General features: G+C 34.9%; 1 protein-coding gene across 1 annotated transcript in view; it reads right to left on the reverse strand.

Annotated features, from left to right (window-relative positions):
• The window catches only part of FBXL17 (F-box and leucine rich repeat protein 17), a 295,248-nt gene that overhangs the window by 19,062 nt on the left and 255,083 nt on the right, over positions 1-21,103 (reverse strand). The window lies entirely within an intron of this gene.

Below are 21,103 nucleotides of genomic sequence, written 5' to 3' on the forward strand. Positions count from 1 at the left end.
GAAATACTGGCTCGGAAACTGCTTAGTCAAGTTGGGATTTATTAACAGAAATGAGCAACAGCCTTCAGCTGCTAAAATCTCAGCTCAAGAAAAAAAGTCTAAGGTTTCTGGTGTAGAAGTCAGCCATCTGTATATAGCCAAGGGATGGGATGTTTATAGTTTTTAACTCTAGTTGTCACGCAGTTGCAGAAAAGGAACATGAATGAGTAACTTCATCCAAATAATGCACATATCTTTAAAGGAATGATTTTTCAGCAGCTGTGGGCCAGTTCTGTTCATGCCACAGAACCTACTGATGAAAAAAAATTAATAAAAAGGAGTTATGAAAGCTAGGAAAAGCCAGTAGCTCTTGCTATGCCAGATGTCAATCTTAGCTAATCATGATGTAACTGAGATCTAGAAGCAGAAAGAAAGAACCCACCCGACCTTGCAGTGATTCTGCAAAGTCCTGTACTGATGGCAGACAGGACCAAAGATAATTGGATAATTTATAAATATTTAGGTGGACTTGATTTGCAAACAAAATGAGCCAAAAGAGGCCAAATACAGTCTCACAAGCTGTGGAAGGTGCATAATTTTTTTCTTGCAGCAGTTCACCAAAAAGGGCAATGATAATTGAATTTTGTTACTGACGTAATGAACTTATGATACAATCATCTACGTAGTTTCATTATGGTTTCATTGATTTTTGCAGGACAATACGAACTTCTTGTTCTCTTCCCAATTCATCCCTAGAAAACAAGCCCTAATTTTGCAAATATGTAAATATAGGTATAGCAGAACATAAATCTTGGACTTTTTTTATAGAGCCCTTTTAAAATATCACTGTAATAAAAATTACAGAAAGAGTCAGAAACCTTCTGCTTATATTTTGCCATAAAAAAAGCTATAGCAATTATAGATTATTGTAACTCCTCACAAAATGTTATAGACTTGAAGTAGTGCAGGAATACTGAAAGCCTACCATTAGATTAGAATATTGTCAGTTAAACAAAATTTCAGTCACTGTTAGTATTTGAATAGTTTTGGCTAGCTTTTGTAAAGTCGCAATCATATTCTGTCATTTTCAATGCTTTATGTAAACATGATAAAAATAAGAAAATCAACAGAGAATACTTTTATGGGAGTGACATAAAAAATCATCATATCACACTGGCAAAGAATTATCCTAGTAACGGAAATTAGATATATAATTTCTCAGAGTTCCCTCAGAAGGCTTAGATTAGAGAGAAAGTAGGGGATGATGCTGTTGAAAGGCCAAAAAAGGGTGTTAAACTGTGTGCAGAATGCCCAAGACTAAAATATAACCTGAACATCATTAGTCCAAGACGCTGCCCTGAATGTGGCAAAAACATGGCTTAAAGAATGAAATTTCATGGAGGTATCTTCACATGCACATGTTAAACAAATAGGAAGAATAAAAGATTCTCTGTCTTATTCATATATCCCATTTTAACAGAATATACACAGAAACCAGTTTATAACAAAATATAATTTAAAACATGTTAATTGATTGTTTGACACATTACTCTTTGCATTTTGGCATTTTGAGGGGGATAAAGCATTTAATTTCTAGAGTGGGACCTTAATTAAATCTCAAGTTAAGTTTTATGGATTTTTTTATATAAAGATAAAAATATTTTTACCTTTTACATAATGGAAAAAGGACATAATAATTTTTGAAATAATTACAAACTAATTATCAGGTCATGAAGCTTTTTTTGCAAAACTGGCCTTCACTACTTTTCTTAGCATCTATGCTTTAACCAGCCAATTGCTACTAGTGTTACTTCTCTGAAGTATTAAAAGGACAAAAAAGATCTTCCCTGGGATTTGGAAAGCATAAGTTTCCAAAAATCAAAGTGTATATGTATGATTTTTGGATTACATTGCCTTTACTATATTCTGTCAATTATCAGGAAAGCCAGAACACAACTTTAATGATACCATGAGAGAACCATCATATTTTTCAGTACAAGTAACAATACTTACAAGAACAATACAAAATGGAACGAAAAACGCTCAGGATGTTATGTATCAATATGTTACATAAAAAATGGAATGGAAATAAAAAAATTCCACCTGTGACATTTGGGGACCAGGACTTTCTAAGCGAAAACATTTTACAGTTCAGAAGTTCCAAACTGATTTTCAGACAACTTCTAATCTGTTGTCTTCACCTGTGTTCCATGTTCATGTATACGCAAGTAATTGAATGAAATTTCATGCTTTAATTAATCTGTGTGTCTAATCTGTGCATCAGGTATATCTTAGGCTAACCATGGCTGGGGTATACTTTGGACTAGGGACTGGTGAATGAACAGTATTTTTGTCTGGCTGGTCTTTCCCTTGCAGCATTCCTCACTGCTTCAAAGTACTGTCTGATACAATTGTGAAGCACAACCTCTCCTAACAAAAGCTGTGTCAACTCTTCCTGGATATGTCATATTTATTCATGTGTTCACTAGTCATATCCCAGATTACTACTAATTTGCTTTATACAGACGTCAGGTTTATCAGTTACTATTTTTCTGATCTTCCGTGAAACTTTTTTTTGAAATACCTCTGCCAAGTAACCCTGTGATAGTCAAGCAGGTTTAAGTGAAGGATTACACAGTGCAGCTAGAAGCTTGGCTATTTCATCCTGGAGTTTTTTTAGAAGTCTTGAGTGGACACAGTTCTTCCGCTTGTACGAGTGAAATACTTTAAGCTGCACGTTTCAGCTAAGAAAATGTTTGCATTGCTCAACAGCTTTTCTTCCTCTCTGCATTTGCCCACAATAATCAGAATACATTTCTATTCTCAGAAAGACTGGCAGTAATTTCACAAGGAAACATACAGTAAAAACCCTACAAAGTAAGTTTGGATTCTGTGACTTAGGAACTTGTAGCACAATCAACAGTAAAGAACAGCCAAAGGTGTGTTTCAATACTAATGAAAACCAGGCTTAAAATCATAGTGAGTGACCGAATGGAAGAACATGACGCATTGAAAGTAAGTAGACATGGGTGCACTAAAACTCACCATGAAGTTTAAAGATGCTGGCTTTGACATATGAACCTCTCTACATGTGAATATTTAACAATGCATCCAATTCTTTTCTCTCCTGTTATAAACTGCCATTTATTTTGGCAGAAAACAAGATTTTGTTACTTTTTTCCTCAGCATTAGGTTGGTGGAATGGAAATCAACTGACATACAGCTCCTACATAGCAGAAGATAAAGTGTAATGTCTCCAACTTGAATTGGAAAATCACCCCCACAGCCTTGAGCTGTATTAAGCAAAAACGTTTTCCAGTTGTAATGATACTTTGTTGTAGCTGAGAAGGTGAAAGGACATATGCAGGACCAGGTTTGCAGGCAGAGGTAGCATCTTGTAGATGACCAGCTGGAATAGTTGGAAGAATAAGACAAATATTGTCCTTAGTGCACCACCATTAAAAGCAAATAGTAATTTAACCTCATTTTATTTTATACTGATTAAGTTAAACTGACATAGTTAAATGCATCTGCTACTACAGGCAGAAATGACTGCTTCTGTTAGAGAGGAAAGGTTTCCGTTTAACTGTATGTAAACTGTAAAACCAATAGTTGCAATGAGGATGTTGTCATGGTTAACGACTTCTGGACCTGAGGTAGGCAGGCACTGAGCTCTTGCATCTAACAAAATCAGCGACGATGAGACTGCAGTATTTATTTTGCAGGATTGTTTTGGGAAACTATAGTTGGCAGTGTATCATCTCGAGGCTTTGCTCCCTGATTTTGTACATATACTAAAAAAAAAATCAGAAACGGATATTGCACTAATATGTTAAAAAAAAATGCTGTAATCAAATATTTATAATTTAGTCATGACCATTCACAACTATAAGGTAACTACAACAGAAAAAAGACCAGTACATATCTTTGGTATGAACAACCAATATTTGGTCCACTCTTAATTGAATTTTAATATATTTTTAAATATGGAAACAAATACTCCAGGTTTTGCATACTTTTCCCAAATAAAATTGTTTGGAAATCTGCTGTACTAAGCAGATACATCCAATTAAACATATTTTTACTGACATGCATCTACTATACAATATATTACTTCCTTAATCAATAAAACCTAATTCAATTTAATTGAAAATAAAACTCTGTGAGGTTTAACTGTGTTGCTGCTTTTCTCCTATCATCACCTAACATACTGCATATGTAGAAGGCACTGCACTTTGGTCAGCCTTCAGTGAGGACTGGATAGAAATGTTTTTAAAAATTGATTATGACTGACATCCTTCTGACAGCAGGGCATTACACATCTATATGCATCATCTATATGCATTAAGGCAAAAAACGTTCTAGAATTTGTTTATTAAGTTCTATCATTAATGCCAAAAGCATTTAAATGTGCAAGAATTAGAATTTAAAATTTCCACCCTCTCCAAGGGTTTTACACAGAGTAGAAATCAAGTACAATACCAAGTATTACCAAGTAATAGTCTTATGGAACTTTCCATTATCTTTTATTTATTATATAGCCAAAAGCTATTAAGGTGGCCTTGATAGCCATCTACGCTCCTGAAGAGCCTAATGTACAAAAGAATTGGGAGGAAGTTTATGAGAGTTAAAATTGCAATAAGCAGATGTAATAAAAAGAAAATTAGCAAAGAAAATGCTACATTTAGATGTTAAAGAAAATGGTATAACAGTTCAGCTTAGTGGACTGTGAAATATTCTCCTTCTGTTGGTTGAGCTTACTGAGTTACTCTCATCTGCTTGAGTTAATAAAAAAATGAGTGGACAAAGCTCTGGGGAGGCTACAAAGAAAATGTTGTACAAGAAAGACCGAACAAGCCAATTTAAATGATCTTTTCTGTCTTTCATTTACATTTTTCTATTGAATTAGAAACAAAAGATAAAGATGTAAATGATGCATATAAGTTATAAACATTTGAATGCATTGAAGCTTTACCAGTCACCAAAATTAGTTTGGTATTCCATTTCCAGTGATTTGTGCTAAGGCATTTATAAATTAGCCTGCAATTAGACACAAACACTTGCCAATTGTAAAATACAGTTGACTATATAGACAAAATAATGCCAACTAATTTTATTATATTATAATATTTCCAAATTAAAACATTAACTTATATATGTTAATAATATCCTCTACAGTATACAGCAGATTAAGTATTGAATATTTAGTTAAACATTGCTTATACATAGAAAAGGCTCCTCTTTTCAAGTGCACACCTATAAAACTTCTTTTCAGAAAATTTTTCAGTGACTTCAGTCTTTTTCCCTGAATTAGGGCAACAGAATTTGATTCTTCAGAGCGAATCTTGATGCCATAAGCAAAAGCTTGGTAATTTTGCCCATGTGATACTAACAGATAGGATTTGTGTTTACCCCCTGCATTGATGAGCTTGATGGCTATCTGCCATGCAAATTACATGAGGTCTTGCAATTTAGCTAATCTGTTACAAGCAGAGACAGAGTACATGCCTAATCCCATTTCCATGCGTTAAAAAATGTTTTGCTGCTGTAACAACAACAGACAGTGGTTGAAGAAATCACTGCTTGAGTTCTCTGCTACTGCTCACTCAGCGGAGGAATCACAGTTCACAATTCACATTCATGGAATCACGGAATCATGGAATTGTCAGAGTTGGAAGGGACCTCTAGAGATCATCTAGTCCAACTCCTCTGCTAAAGCAGGATTGCCTAGAGCACATTACTCAGGACTGCATCCAGGTGCATCTTGAAGATCTCCAGAGAAGGGGACTCTAAAACCTTCCTGGGCAGCCTGTTCCAGGGCTCTGTCACCCTCACCGTAAAGAAGTTCTTCCTCATATTTGAATGGAACTTCCTATGTTCCAGCTTGTGCCCGTTGCCCCTCATTCTAATGCTTGGAACCACTGAAAAGAATCCGGCTCCATCATCCTTCAACCCACCCTTTAGGTACTTGTAAACATAGATAAGGTCTCCCCTCAGCCTTCTCTTCTCCAGGCTAAAGACATTGCTTCTGCCTTAAGTGAAAAACATTTGCATAAACTCACTGCATGATACAACTTTTTATACAGTTTCAAATTTATAAGGGTATTTTGATGACTAAATGTATGTTTGTTCATCATATACTGATATAAATTATGCGTTAAGCACTGTACTTCATCTGCTACCAAATAAAGGCTACCATGGGTGTATCACTCCAAAATTTCAGTTTCTGCTGGTTTCCCAGTCAAAAGTCTAATTCTGCTCAGACTTTTGCACAGGTAGTATGACATATATTTTTTTCTTTTATAGTTGTGACCTCACATAACAGCTACATTTCAGCACCACCATGAAAAAGTAAAGCAAGAGAGACAGAATTTGTACAAGAACTGGCTTTCTACCAAAGAACTCAGCCAATGCCATTTATAATCAAGCTCTTAAATACATTCCTGGTTTTAACTGTATAAGCAGTTCCCTTGAAATAAAAGTAAATACATGAGTAGAGGAGGCAACCATGAACTTCACTATTCTCATAATCAAATGGTATTTTAATATTTACAGCAAGTGCTTACAGAACACAGCGACCAGAAAGATATGTAAATAAGTAAAGACTTAAGCTTTTGTAAATCCTAAAGAAGGTTAGAAAAAAAGTTGCCCAGCCTCAAAAATCTTCCTGATGGAATGCTGTATCATTTCTCTGGATGGTAAGCCTGCATTTTAACATACTTGATGTATTTTGTTTTTTCTATTGTCTTCACCTGCCTCAGGCGGCTTGAGGTCTCCTGTGATAATTTTATTGTTATACCTTTGTGCATATGTGGCTATGGGCAACATTTCTTGAGAATGAAATATGGGACTGCAATAAAATGCAGAAAGATATAGGGGCATGACCACACTGGGAAACTAATCTAAGTAAGATGCCTCAAGGAAATGAAAAGGAGACAGACTGTACCCCTTGAGCAAACCTGTTTTCTCCAAGAGTTTAGGATATCTGGTTAAATCCCTTCTCTCTGTATGAATATAAGATACCTTTATTTGGAAGTATGCTGGCAAAGCACTCAACTAGTGATACTACTGGAATTTTGACTAAAAATCTGTTTGAAAGAGATAACATACATTTTAAAACAATGTATTTCTGGTTTCCTTTTTGAAAATAACACCTCATTATTTAAAGTATTAGTTACTTTAAACAACTAGAGGCAAGAAAAGTCCCAAGGAACTGAAAATACCTAATGCCTAATATTTTATTTTTTCTGTAAGAGACATAAAAGAAATTGGTATATAGTTATGCAGCTATGGTCTGGTTGTGTATGGCTACCATTAAGTAGCCATACCATTAACAGTATACACTGCTGTAAACAATGTCAACTTTATTAGTTAGTACATAGAAAAAGGACAACTGCTAAATCAACTTTTGTCCTACAGTTCAAACCCCTAGAAACACAGGGCAACTAGAAGGATATGATTTCCCAAGTAGAATTCATTTTAGTGCTTTTTTTTATCTTGCGTATTTGGCCAGACCATAACCATACAAAAATAGTACATTTGTAGAAAGGTCACTAAAAAACCTACCTGTTGTCCTACAAGGTAAGCAAAACTCTGACATAAACTAGAAATTACATTGAAAAAGCAGAAAAGTGTGATCTTTCAAAATCATCTTTAACATAGCAAGTGTTAAAAGGCTTCTCCTCCAGAAGTCCACACTAAGAACAAGGCTAAGCTATGGACAAAATCATACAAAATGGTTTGTTGTATTTTATACAGGACTCTTAAGAAGAAATTTTAACATTGACAACAAGGAATTAATACTAAATGCACCTGTATTCTAAGTAAACTCTATGAGTGCAGATGAAAGGCTCTGTGCCATTTCAACAACATTTTTTCTCAATGCATACCAGCAGCAAAAAACAAACTGAAACAAAGAAAACTGCAAAATCTTCTATACGAGGATGCAAAAAGATACTAGTACTGGAATCTGAAAGGCATCAGAGTATTTGGTTCTGTCCTGACTGTAGACTTTTCACAAAAAAATTTAAAAATACCCATTTCAGAGATGAATGGTGAAAGTGGTAGTAGCCACCGGTTTTAACCCCAGGGTCTTATGACAAAATACATGTAAATATTTTTTTTTTGCATCAGAAGAGTATTGAAAGAAGTGCTATAGACTCTTAAAGATGACTGCTTCCTTTTCCAGTCCAAAGATGGAAGCGTTGCATCCAGGTAATTGAGACACCAAAAATTACCTGAACCCCTTAAAACAGGAGGAACAAAAATTTATACAAAGAAATTTAAATACAATCTTTTCCAAATGGATAATTGGGTTTGAGTGCATTTAAACAACAAGTACCTAATCTATGAAAGATGTTACTCCAAGTTGCTATTGCATCCAGGAGTTTAGTAGCATTCAGAGATGACAGTAACTGGCAATGATAGTCAAACCCCAAACCTAGACAACATTAAAAATAAAGACTGTAACCCTGAGCTGAATGATATGAGGTACTAGCAACACATTAACCTAGTGAGGTAGGAAAGAAACAATCTTTTTTGAAACCTGGCATCGTTTGGAGAACTGGTGTATGCACTGCTTACGAGCTTCTGTGAATGCTTTGAAAAAGCTGGATCTTGGAGCACTTCAGGGGCTACAGAGACAGTCACAGAATGCAGAATAGCACCTACACACCAGATGTAAAGTTCGCTTAATGTTTTGCTGGAACACCTTGAGACAAAAAACTAGCAGAAGCTAGGAAATTTACTTTATATCACTTATTAAATATATATTTACTAATAGACAATTATAACCTATTATACAATAGTATGCATATATTTGTACACTTATATGTATATGTATATAATTAATAATATTAAATCACTTATTAATAATCTATTATTATTCCAAATTTCTGGTGAATGAGTTGGGTTTTGCAAGTCCAAACTTCACAGAAGAAATAAAAATCAGGATATTGAGATGCCGATTACCAAAAAAATCAAAATTTTAGTCAGTTCTTAGTCACATGGGACTGTAAGAGAGTGGGTAGAGACAGAAGAAGATGCTTTCACAGCAAGGGAATTTAACTGTTTAGACTATTCAATTGTGGGATCAGCCAAGATAAGAGAGTGTTGCTTCGGAGAATGACAGAAAGTAATCCTAAATGATGTGGGAACATACCCTTTTGCAAATTTAGCTTTGTTCTTCTGCCTAAGGACTCTAGCTACTGTATTCTTCTGATTAATAAATACTGACTTTGAAAAGGCTGCTCATGGCCTGCAAATACTTGCTGAGACAAAGGATGACATCTGTGACAGAGGTCTATACTCATTCTGCCACAGAGGGAAAACATTGAAAACAGAGGTCCTAAGCTGAAGAACAACAGAATTGTGCATTTTGCCCTTTCAAAAAAGACTCAGAAATTTATCAGTTTGAAGGATTACACATAAAAAGGACTAGAAGACTGGAGGAATGAGAACATCTAATAAATGCATGACAACATGTTACTTCTGTGCCATGCACTGAAGAATTTCACACTGTTTGATGGTGAGAAGAGAACAATGACTACTTAAACCATGATTCAGTATAACAACTCTTAAGTTTCCATGAACTGAGCAGCAAATAGAGTAAAATAGATACATTTTTAGTACATAAAATTGAATCAAATGGAGACAAAGGAGCCAAACAAATACTTACTACAAGATAAACACTGCTTACAGAAATAAAATTTTAGGTATACAATCTAAAAATGGAAGAACATAGCTATTGAAAATTTTGGTTTTCATTGTAAAAATCCTAGTGTATAACTTTTCAGTACTCAGTAAGAGGGTAGATATTTGACTGTTCACCAAAACACATAAAAGGCAATAAAACCAAATATCTCATATAGCATGGGGTTTTACACCAGACAGTCTGTTTATGCACTTCAATAAATATCTGCAGGAAGTATTTTTTAACTCCTAGAAAGATACCCAATGCCTTTTAAAGATATTGATATAGTATTAAAGTTCTCTAGGAGTACAAGTTATTTTTCACGGAGAATTGCATATCTATTTTTCTGACTCAGCCAGTTCATATTCACTCTCCTCACTCTTCTTGCAAAATGGTAAGTGAAGACTGGAAAACTGAGATTCATGCAATTGGGTTAGAATTGTTGTATAATATTGTAAAGTTGTATGCCTATGAACTAAGAATACAGGCTTGACAGAACAGCACTGAACAGAATGAAAACATTTCTGTGGACTTCAAGACACTATGGATCATGCTATAAAAATGCAGCTAGCAGTGTGAAAGGGCTAGGCAGGACAGAAGGTGAGCAATCATGTGAAATATAACACACTTGGAAAGAAGAGAAGACCAGAAAAGGGAATGAAATTAAAAAAGTGAAACAAGAAAGAATTCCTACACATATATACACAGACATCTCTGTATAGCCCTCATAAAACCATGAATATATGAAAACATAGAATATTAACATCTTTATTAAAACTCTTTACAGCCCTGGAATATAATTTTCTGACACATTATGTTTCCTCTATAACTACTTTGGGATATTTTTTTTCATTTTTCCTAGAAAACCCCAATATGTTGGCATCAAACATTGTATTTTGCTTGCCCCATGCACATCTGTAATAATTTTGCTGTGAAGTGAGCTGCTAAAAATGTGAACAAACAAACCACTTCAATGCCAAGTCTCAGTATATCCCACAAACCATCAAACATCCTGATTGTCAAATTTGTCTGCAAAAGACATGTGTGTTTAATAGTGGTCCAGTGGCTACTTTCCAGAGTCTTGAGGATGACAGTTTGAAAGCTGCTATTTCAAAAAGAGAAGATTCAAGAAGTCCATTAAAAGAAAGAAGAAACTATTCAGCTTCAGATGGTAGCAGAAAAGTCAACAATTAGTCTAAAACTAAAACCGACTAAACTAAAGACTAAAAAAGACTAAAGATTAAAACTAGTCTATTGAAAAAAATGAAGATATGCTTAGGCTTATATTAGAAAAGCAATCTGAAAAATTGCAGCAATAGTAGACAATACCTATTGATGTGACTGAGATACTAACACAACATTTCCACAGCACTTAAAAAAGAAGTTCGAAATCTATGGAACTACATTAATATGGCTATTATATTTAGAAAGTTTCTCTAAAGACCTAGAGCCGGTGAGGCTGCACCTCAAATACTGTGTTCAGTTTTGGGCCCCTCATTACAAGAAAGATATTGAGGTTCTGGAGCACGTCCAAAGAAGACCAACAAAACTGGTAAAGGGTCTAGAGAACAAATCTTATGAGGAGCAGCTGAGGGAACTGGGGTTGTTTAGCCTGGAGAAAAGGAGGCTGAGGGGAGACCTTGTTGCTCTGTAGAACTATCTGAAAGGAGGTTGTAGTGAGGTGGGGGTCGGTCTCTTCTCCCAAGTAGCAAGTGATAGGACAAGAGGAAACAGCCTCAAGTTGCGCCAGGCGAGGTTTAGACTGGATATTAAGAAAAATTTCTCCACCAAAAGGGTTATCAAGCATTGGAACAGGCTGCCCAGGGAAGTGTTTGAGTCACCATCCCTGGGTTTATTTAAAAGACACGTAGATGTGGCACTTTGGGACATGTTTTAGTGGTGGACTTGGCAGTGTTAGGTTTACAGTTGGACTTAAGGGTCTCTTCCAACCTAAATGATCCTATGATTCTGTGATTCAAAAGCACTTGGACAGCTATAGCTATGGGATGACATTGTTCCTCCCAAACTGAATCTGATCACCAGCAACATCTTTTTGAAGACTTTCACGAAACAATATGATTACACAGGAGTAATGTATAGTGCAAGTACAGCAGGAACAATGTTGTTTCTATTTTCACTGCTGATGGGGGAAAATCAAGTAGGACAGGAGAGGGTACGAAGTTAGGACATAGAAGGATGATGCAAATACAGGCAGTGATAGTATCTATTTTACAACCTTAAGCTTGTGCAGACTTCTTATCTAATTATGCCTGAGTACATTTGTACATGAGTATTCAAGACAGCTCTGGGAATACCATTTGCTATTAAAGGCTTTACAGCGATCAGCAGAAGTACAAGCACTGCATTTTGTCAAGGAGAGCCGAATCTTCACAAACAGACTGGACATGCACGGAAGAAGGTGCGAAGAGGGTTCATGCAACTAATTCAAGGTCCAGATTAACCTTCCAGATGTGCAGTAATACATAATAGAATCACATGTATATTTGCCAAAATATATTTTAAGCTGTTGTCAAGATATAACCCTATGTCACTTTTTAAAAAAAATAAAATAAGATTGAAATATATGCTTTTATATGTAATCTATATGTATTTTACATCGATGAAACCTGGAACAGATATAATACTTTTCTTAAAATTGTTAAGTTAAAGTGTATTACTGAAAGTATTTTTTAGATCTTTAAAGATATCCAAAACGGACAGTAAAATTTGATGTAGTGGCTGACAGACTGCTCTGACTGTTTCCTATTGTGCTGATTGCTGCTTGGGTCCCAAATCACAGCATGAAGTTACATACTGCATGTGCTGCAACAAATCTATACAATCAGGGAAGGACAGACTGTCAGCCTCAATTTTGCATTTTTCTGTTTTTGTCAGCATGTATCATTCCACAGCTCAACATAAATTAACATTAAGACAGGATTTTGTGTCTGTTAACATAACAATTTAATACATTCCAATGCTGTTATATTGTTCTTCTTTGGAAAACAGTCAGAGAAAAGTGATGTAACTTGCCATTAATTTCATTATGACTAATGAAACCGAAGTTGTTCATATAAATCAATACAACTGGATGCTGAGGATGAGTACAACTGACAGGGAGAAATGAAGATAATTTAAAAAGGTTCCATACTGTGAATCATCACAAGCAAGCTTAAAAATAATGAAGGAACTACTTTCAGGGAACTCATTTTGAAGATCCTCCTGTTAAATATCTGAAATCTGTTATGAATATTCTAGTACGACAGCTAGAGCTGAGTTTCCATGAAAAAAATGAATTTATCTGAAATTTCTTAAAGACTATTTCAGTGCAGTCATCAAACTGTCTTCAAATGACACCTACAGTACAAGATGTTTGTAGCTGAACAGTTACACAATCTTCCTCAGAATAATAACATTTCCAGCATTAATTAGCTGTCCTGTATAACGAGTAGAATGCAACTTCATAAAATTAGCTGAGTGTAATCACCTAAGGAACTCTTTAAACAATAATTAGCATGATGAAATGCAAACAGAAAATGTTAGTTCCTAAGGGCCTGAAAAATACTTGTTTTATGAAGTATTTCTCCAGTGTACTTCACATTTAGGCATTAATCTATTCCCTTAATAACAAAGGCCATTTTCTTGGGAACTATAAAGGAAAGCAGTTCAGCATAGCACAGTAGAATCTTTTATCTCTGCCAAAACCTGGAATTTTTAGCTAACCAGATCAGAAAATACAGAAAAGTTTATGCCAATTAGATAATTTCTATGCATTAACAAAATTCCAAACTTACAATTTAAATATGGTTTCAACAAAATAAAAACGCACCGCCATGCCGCTTGCTAGAGTGACTGCTTATCTAAGTTGCTTAGTGGGCATTATTTTCCCTTTTGACTGCTTAATATAAACGTGGAAGTGCCTCCCTTTTATGTCGTTATGTAAGAGTGTAATAGCTTACCTATTCAGAATACCTTGTTCAAAAGAAACTAAAAACTGAAAAAAACCCTAAAGTTTTTAATGAAGTAATTTTTTTTTTTTTTTAAATTGGCTAGATAAAGACTTGAGATGCACAAAGACAACACTAGTTTAGAAGATAAAAACTTCTCCAATTTTGTATCAGGTATTAATTTGTCAAAAACGTAGAATGCCTTAATACTGAAATAGATACTCTTTGTTTGCAAACTGGGATATAACCAGTGGTCCAAGTATAAGGTCAACCAAAGCTGTATACTGAGAGCTATATGGCTCAGTAATAAAGTCCATTTGTGTGTCAGCTATTTCTTTTTTTTACAGTTTGTGCTGTCATAGAAATAACAATTTTTGATACACAAAGTTTTCTTTATGCAAGTGTGAAAACCATATTAAACACACATTTGCCATAAATGACAGGCAATGTCTATGAGTATTATCTGTGACAAAGCTTGGGAGGAAGAGAAAGGTCCCTGATAAATTGTGGATATGACATTACTCAATAATGTTTGGAAGTTTTTAACGACACTGCATGTGTTAATTTACAGATGTATACACACTTAAATTAATAAACTACTGAATGAAAGCTTAAGTGAAAGTCCTCTTCATGATGACAGTGACATGGAAACACATCTTAAGTCAGATAACGACCAGAAGTTTCAGGTTCTGGTACCTTTACTCATTAACAAGGTTTAAAACTTGCACTCTAAAAATGAAAAACCTATTGGATCTACATTTAAGTCTTTCAGAAAACCCGCTTGTTTCACTTTGTCACAGGAAAAGTCCTTCCCTTCGACAATGGTATCATTCAGATAAATGAGTCCAAAATCTTGCCTTGTCTTCTATAAGAATGATCTTTCTAGGAATGTTGAAGCAGTCTGTTTTATTATCAGGTAAAATTCTTTAAAAGTTAAGCACATTTCAGCTCATGGGAAGGGTCCAAACATTCAGACATTATCCAAATGAAGCGATATACATGGAAACTTGATAGAGAGTGGCAAGCATTTATCTGTAGCACATCTGCAGCAGTTTTGAAGGGTTTTCTTGATGTGTAAGCAGTCACAAAGGCTGAAGAAACACATTTGCTCCTTTCTGCCAGAATAATTCCTTTCAATATTATTTACACTTTTGAGCATGGTTTTAGAATTTTATGAGGAAGAATGTGGTGAATCATTCTCTGTTTTTGTAATCCAGAAGGGTAAGCAGTTGTAGTGTTAGCGTAATGGTGACCATGATAGTGAAAGCTGAACTGCTACTAACTGAAATTTATAGATATATGGTCTCAGCAGATAAATTCACTCTTCTTTGGCTTGTCCTCCGACAGCTTTCAGAGCCTATACTGCTCTTCATTATGTTAAAGACCACTTAGTGAATGGGTGACAGGGCCCCAGTCCTTACTAAACATTCTGGGTCAAGAAATTCTGAGTGTATACATGTATAAAGGCAATTTTCTTGTGGGAAATATGTTGGTAAGTTATTTCCAAACTTATATCTAATATGCATGCTACTGAAATTCCAAAACTATTACTATTTAGTTGAATCGTATGTTCACAAAAGGTACTGACCAGACATGAAAGAGACAAAAAGAAAAGGTCAGTATAATGACATTTAAACCCAAATCCATAGTTCCTCTTTTCTTCAATAGTAAGAGGACAAACAGCAAGACAAACTTTTGCCAAGGAGTTAAAGAAGTATTTCCCCCCTCTCTCTCTGCTAGCCGTAAGTTTCTGTGAACATTACTCAGAAATATCAACAGTGCTGCTACAGATAATTTTCAACACCGAACACACCTTTGTGCATGTAGTGTAAAAAAATAATTTTGATCCTTCCAATAGATCAATATCTCTGTTTTTCTCAGCATTGCTTTTATTCTGGATGTCTTTTGTTCTACTATATTGCAGACAATATGTCCCCAAACCTGAAATGGACTTCCACCACATTTTGTTGTTATTGCTTTTTGCCTCACTATCTCTGTCTTCAATCATATTGACAGTAATTGTTTCCAAAAAAAGTTTAAATTTCTTTTAATCCAAACCAGTATTTGTGCGAGAACTCTGTGCTTACTGCTGTAAACCTCTATCCCTTGCACTTAAACTTTTTGGTTGTTCAAAAAAATATGCTGCTGCATAGAACCTACTTGTAAAACCCATTATTAGCTAGGACATCAGTCAGTACACTGCTAGGTAACAGCATCTTCCATAAATCTACATGTGATAGCTTTTCCAGCTTTCTGAAGCCAGCCATTTCAAATACTTTCTATCAGTTCTGTCTACTACTTCAAGTAATTATTAAAACTAAGTGTTTCATCTCTAAATTGGAACAGTAAAATTTAACATGGAATCAAACCCAAGGGAATATCCTAACCCAAAAGAGCAATGAGCATATACTATTAACTGCTGATTTCTTTCCAACACAACTGATGCTAAAATTAGGATAATTAAAAATTATCCTACTTTTTAATTTACTTTGGCAAACAAATTATGTCCACAAATTTGTTAAGCTGCAGAATCACACAGGAAATGAGTAAGATGTCATTGAGAAGCTAACACCATATAAATTTCAGAGGTGTATGATGTATTTATCTTTTAAAAATGGTACACTGAACAGAAGCCATAATTCTCTCTCACTGCGCTCCGCAACATAGTCAGATTAAATACTCAGGAAACTGATGTTGCTTCACTAAAGCAAGCCTTACCATAGAGGGAAAAAAAAATTATTTATTCACAAATAAAAAAAGTTTCATACAGGTACAGCAGCTAACTTTCACTAGTGGTGGGAGAAACAAACTCCATTATGGCTGATGATCTTCATTTACCCATTAATTTGCCACCAACTTTTTTGCCACCAAACTGCTGTAAGCAGTAGAAATCTGTGGACTTTCTTCTCCCTTGCTATTGTCCTATTACTATTCAAAGGATGATAGATCCATGACAAACAAGGTAAGGAAAAAGAGAAAAAAATAGAGCTAGCTAGAGGTTTGCAGATGACAGTTTCTCTTCTGTTTTCCAGCTTCCATAGACTTTATGCCAAAGTCACTCCCAAAGCCTCTAAGAAGACAGAAAATTCCAACAAATGAAATCCCCAAACTGCAAGACCTCTTCTTCAGTCTTCTAAACTTTAGTGAAAGTGATGAAAAAGACACTTAACTTCCATGTAACAGTCTCAGTGAAAAAAGCCCCAGCTCACCCATATTCTTCTTTTCTTTGAAATGGAGTGCATTTCTGACTGATTATATTGGAGAATGGCATTATCACATACCATTAATATAACTTATATTCCTTTACTGAAAACCTTTCATTAAGATGACAAGTTAGGAATTTAGTCTTAAATTGTAATTACAGGTACATCACTAAGTCATGGTCCCTTTTTGTCTAAGGATTCATTACATTTTCCATGCAAATCAAATAGTTTTAAATAAATATTCCTTTTCTGGGATGGCTACATAAATAGACCGTAACTTTTCCTCCTATTCCCACCTCAAACAGCTAAACAAAACAAAACAGATTCTGTTTTCTTGGCAAAAATTACACTGGAAGTTGTAAGAACAGTAGATGAATTAAAAGGAGACAAGTCATAATTATGTCATAAACAGATGGCCCCTGTAAGGGCTGGTAAATAGTACAGTAAGCAACAGACTGTTGTTTAATTAATTCAGTCATGTTCAAGTATATCTTGTTGCATACCAAGTTATACTTTGGTTGCAGTTTTAAACTCAGTAAAGGAGAAGCAGAATCAGAGAGTCATAGAATGGTTTGGGTTGAGAGGAACCTTAAAGATCATCTAGTTCCAATCCCCCTGCCATGGCAGGGACACCTCCCATTAGATCAGGTTGCTCAAAGTCACATCCAACCTGGCCTGAATTATAGACAGACGTCTGAATTATACCAGCTACAAATTTCCTTTACTTTTCTAATAGCTAGAGGTGACAGCATAACACAAAGAGAAAATAGCACAGACAAGACGATTAACAGTTTTAACAGAATTGTACTGTAAATCTGTCACAAAAAAAAAAGATAATTTTGCTTATAACTCAGTTTTCTTTATATTTTTCAAATGCAACAATGAACTAATCCATATTTTTATAATACCTCTCAATTTATGACTTCATGATTTGATTAAGATGAATGAACATAGATTAGCTTTTTGTTAGTACAATGCATTGGTTTTCAAACATTGTTCTGTGGACTGTAGGAATTTGCAGTATTTCTGAAGGATCCACAAAAGACTCAAATACGGCATACAGCAATCTATACATATTTCTGGAATGTCCACATTTCCATTTGAAAAGTTTGAGAGATCCACAAATTAAAGAAGGATGAACACCCCTAGTATAATACAACAGGTACATTGATAGAGGTATATTTACAAGAACACTGCATTTATATTTTGTATAAATGCATTAGAGGCCTGGTAGAGTTTGTTGACAACTTTATTGTCTCATTTAAAGCAGTAAATACACTATATTATACATACCAAAGATATGTAAAAGATGCTTAATTTAAAAAAAAAAAGCATGCATTTATTAAAGCACAAATGTATAAATGTAATAACCAAATCTGCATGGATGTCTTACAAAGATTAACAATGCACCCAGAGAATCAATTGCTTCATCACTTGGCTCAAAATTTCTAAAAATTTAAAAGAAACACTCCCTGCCCCCAAGCCTTCCACAGACACCCACTCCTTCTTTAAAAAGACTCAACAGAAAGATAAAAATGTGAACATTACACTTACAAAGACAGACACTCTATGGTTCATTGGGAGATTAAAGTCCAGGATCCTGAGACATTGAATGAAATCATCAGTCTTTTACAATGAGATACTATAATATCTTTGTCTGTTCTTGTTGTTGGAAGTTAGCTGTTGAACTAAATTTAACTTATAGGCCAGAAGATGCCTAGAGAAATTATCTGGAACAGAATCATATGAGGTCTTACAGTAAAATCAACATCTTGAATACAGTTAAAAACTACCTAAAAACTAGGGCATACTCTGGAATATATAGCAAAAAGCTCTGGAGAGAATACATTGAATCAACATGCAGCAATATTCTGTTCTAGTCAGAATTTCAGAACAGGTTTCAGAGATAGCTTCAAGAAGAGTACATTGCCTTAATATGCTCTCAAGTCAACAGACAAAGACAAGAGTTAATGGAGTGGAGTCAACAGCTGGGAAAAAAATTTGAAGCCTCCTTATCAAACATAATTCCTGCTTGTTTACTTCTATTTAATAATTTCAAAGCAGAGAACAACTGAAAAATTTTCATATACAGAAAGCTTTACCAGCAAATGTAAGTATCATCTGACACAAAACTGATTATCTGAGCGCTTCTTCTAAACTAATTGCTTTTGCCGAAAATGATCACTTTTACATTCTAAAACTTGATAGCAATGTAGCCAGCCCTCTTCCATATCTCTGTCCTTATTATACACCTGAATTACAAAGAAATTTCTTCTTTCATCTCAATGAAAAATGTAAACTTGACTTTAACTGTTTGGGTTCTATGGTAACCCAAAATATAAGCATCTTCCCCACTGACTAAAGGAAAACACTGGATGATCTTAAAGAAAGGAGTGCATTAACTCTAGAAGAGTTACTTTATTATGTTGATCAGTGCCTGAAATTCAGTGAAAAAAACACCTAGATTTGGTTCTGTTACCTGTTGTTTATTCTAAATACCTCAAAGATGTCAAAAACTAATGGGAGTAAAAAAAATCTCAGCTATTTAAGCCTTATGCTAATGTGTTTGCTGCTCAATTTCAGAAAATACAGTCATGTAGCCAAAACATTTTTAATGAGTACCGTTAAAAGAAACAATTTCTTAAAAGAATAAGTATTCTGCATTGCAAGACTTCGGAGACAATTTTCAGAAATTAAATGCACATAATAAGCTGTTCTAAATCAACTGAACTGCTCACCAGTTCAGATCAATACTACACATACAACCTAGTCATTTGAAACAAGTACCTCATACAGCAATAAATCTGTTGCTGAGGCATACTTAGTCTTTACCATGGCTAAATGTTTAACAGCCCTCCAAAGCATAATTTGTCAGTGCTAGAAGATTCTGTTGCAACTTTAAAGCCATGGAAATAGTGGCGTAGCTCCACTAGGGGTTGTACAAGTTCCTTGTGTTGGAACAACTAGAATAGATGCCCGACAGTTCCATAGGGTCTAAGTTCAGGTTTCACATTATTTCCCGCTTGCCTGCATTTTTAGTAAGCAGTTAGATGATGCTCATCTCCCTAGAATACACGTTCACTGCCAATAGATTTAGAAAGTTCAGATGTAAGGCCAACTTAATCTCTGCATCTGTTTGCAAACTCTATTTCTACAGGGATTGTAAAATGTATAGACTAATGAATCCATTTGACATGATTCTATTTAACCTTTGAAATCTTTTAGCTAGTGAGACTATGGTCAGAGAAACTTCACACATAATCTTAGCAAAAGTGGGTTAACCACAATGCTAGGACACCAAAATATAACGGTGAGCAGAGATAACCACTGTATTTTTAAAATATATTTGTCCCTGAACTAGGTATACCAAATACTAGGGGGAAAAAGGCACTGGAAATATAATTTAATATGATTTTATAGCCTTTCACCTCAATGAGATGATGTTTCCTAATGCAAAGCAATAACAAGATTTGTCTCCTTTTTTTTTTTTTTTTTAGATTTAGTAAATGTAAAATATACATTTTTTTTGAAATGACACTTAGAGAATTTCTCTGCCATGTGGGAAATACTTTAGTTCTGAAGTAAATTAACAGCTCAGATTGAACTACTATAGACCCAACATGATACAGAAGTGAGATACCGGCCACTGGAGTGATGGTGGCAGATGTACAACTCCCACTGCAGCAACTTGTCAGCTAACACACATGCAGCAGCCCTCAGTTTGCATAATACATTACCAAGAAATCAATGCCTAGTAGTGTTCAATAAACACGACAAGAACTCTTTCAGTTAAGATACTTTTACAGAATATTGTTCTCTGCAAACAACTTTACAGAGATAATAGTGGTCATTTCTGTTTGGTTGAAGGCCTACACTAGCAAAAATCATTTATGGGTAGCAGAACTGACAGAGTTTAGTATTAACGTTCCCCCAGGATTCAAGAACTCATAACAAAATCCTAGTGTGTAAATATTTTGTATTTGTGTAAAGCAATTCTGTTCTACATGTTATCTTTGTGAGAAAAAAATGACAATTTTGGCACTGATATTTTATATTAAAATTTGCGAAACAAAATTTATGGATGTATTCAGACAATGGCTTCAGCTGTATTCTTTCTCAGCAACAAGTGAAGGTTATTCCCAAAGAAAAAGAAGTTGTTCCCTAGGAAGTACTCTACAAAAATCATTGCTAAGAATTGTTCCTTTCAGCATTACAGGCCGGCAGGAGCATTTGAAACAGAGAGAAGCTTGCTTCAAGCAAAACATGAGAAATGTTTCATGTCT

Source organism: Numenius arquata, chromosome Z (assembly GCF_964106895.1).
Source record: "Numenius arquata chromosome Z, bNumArq3.hap1.1, whole genome shotgun sequence".
Taxonomy (NCBI): Eukaryota; Metazoa; Chordata; class Aves; order Charadriiformes; family Scolopacidae; genus Numenius; species Numenius arquata.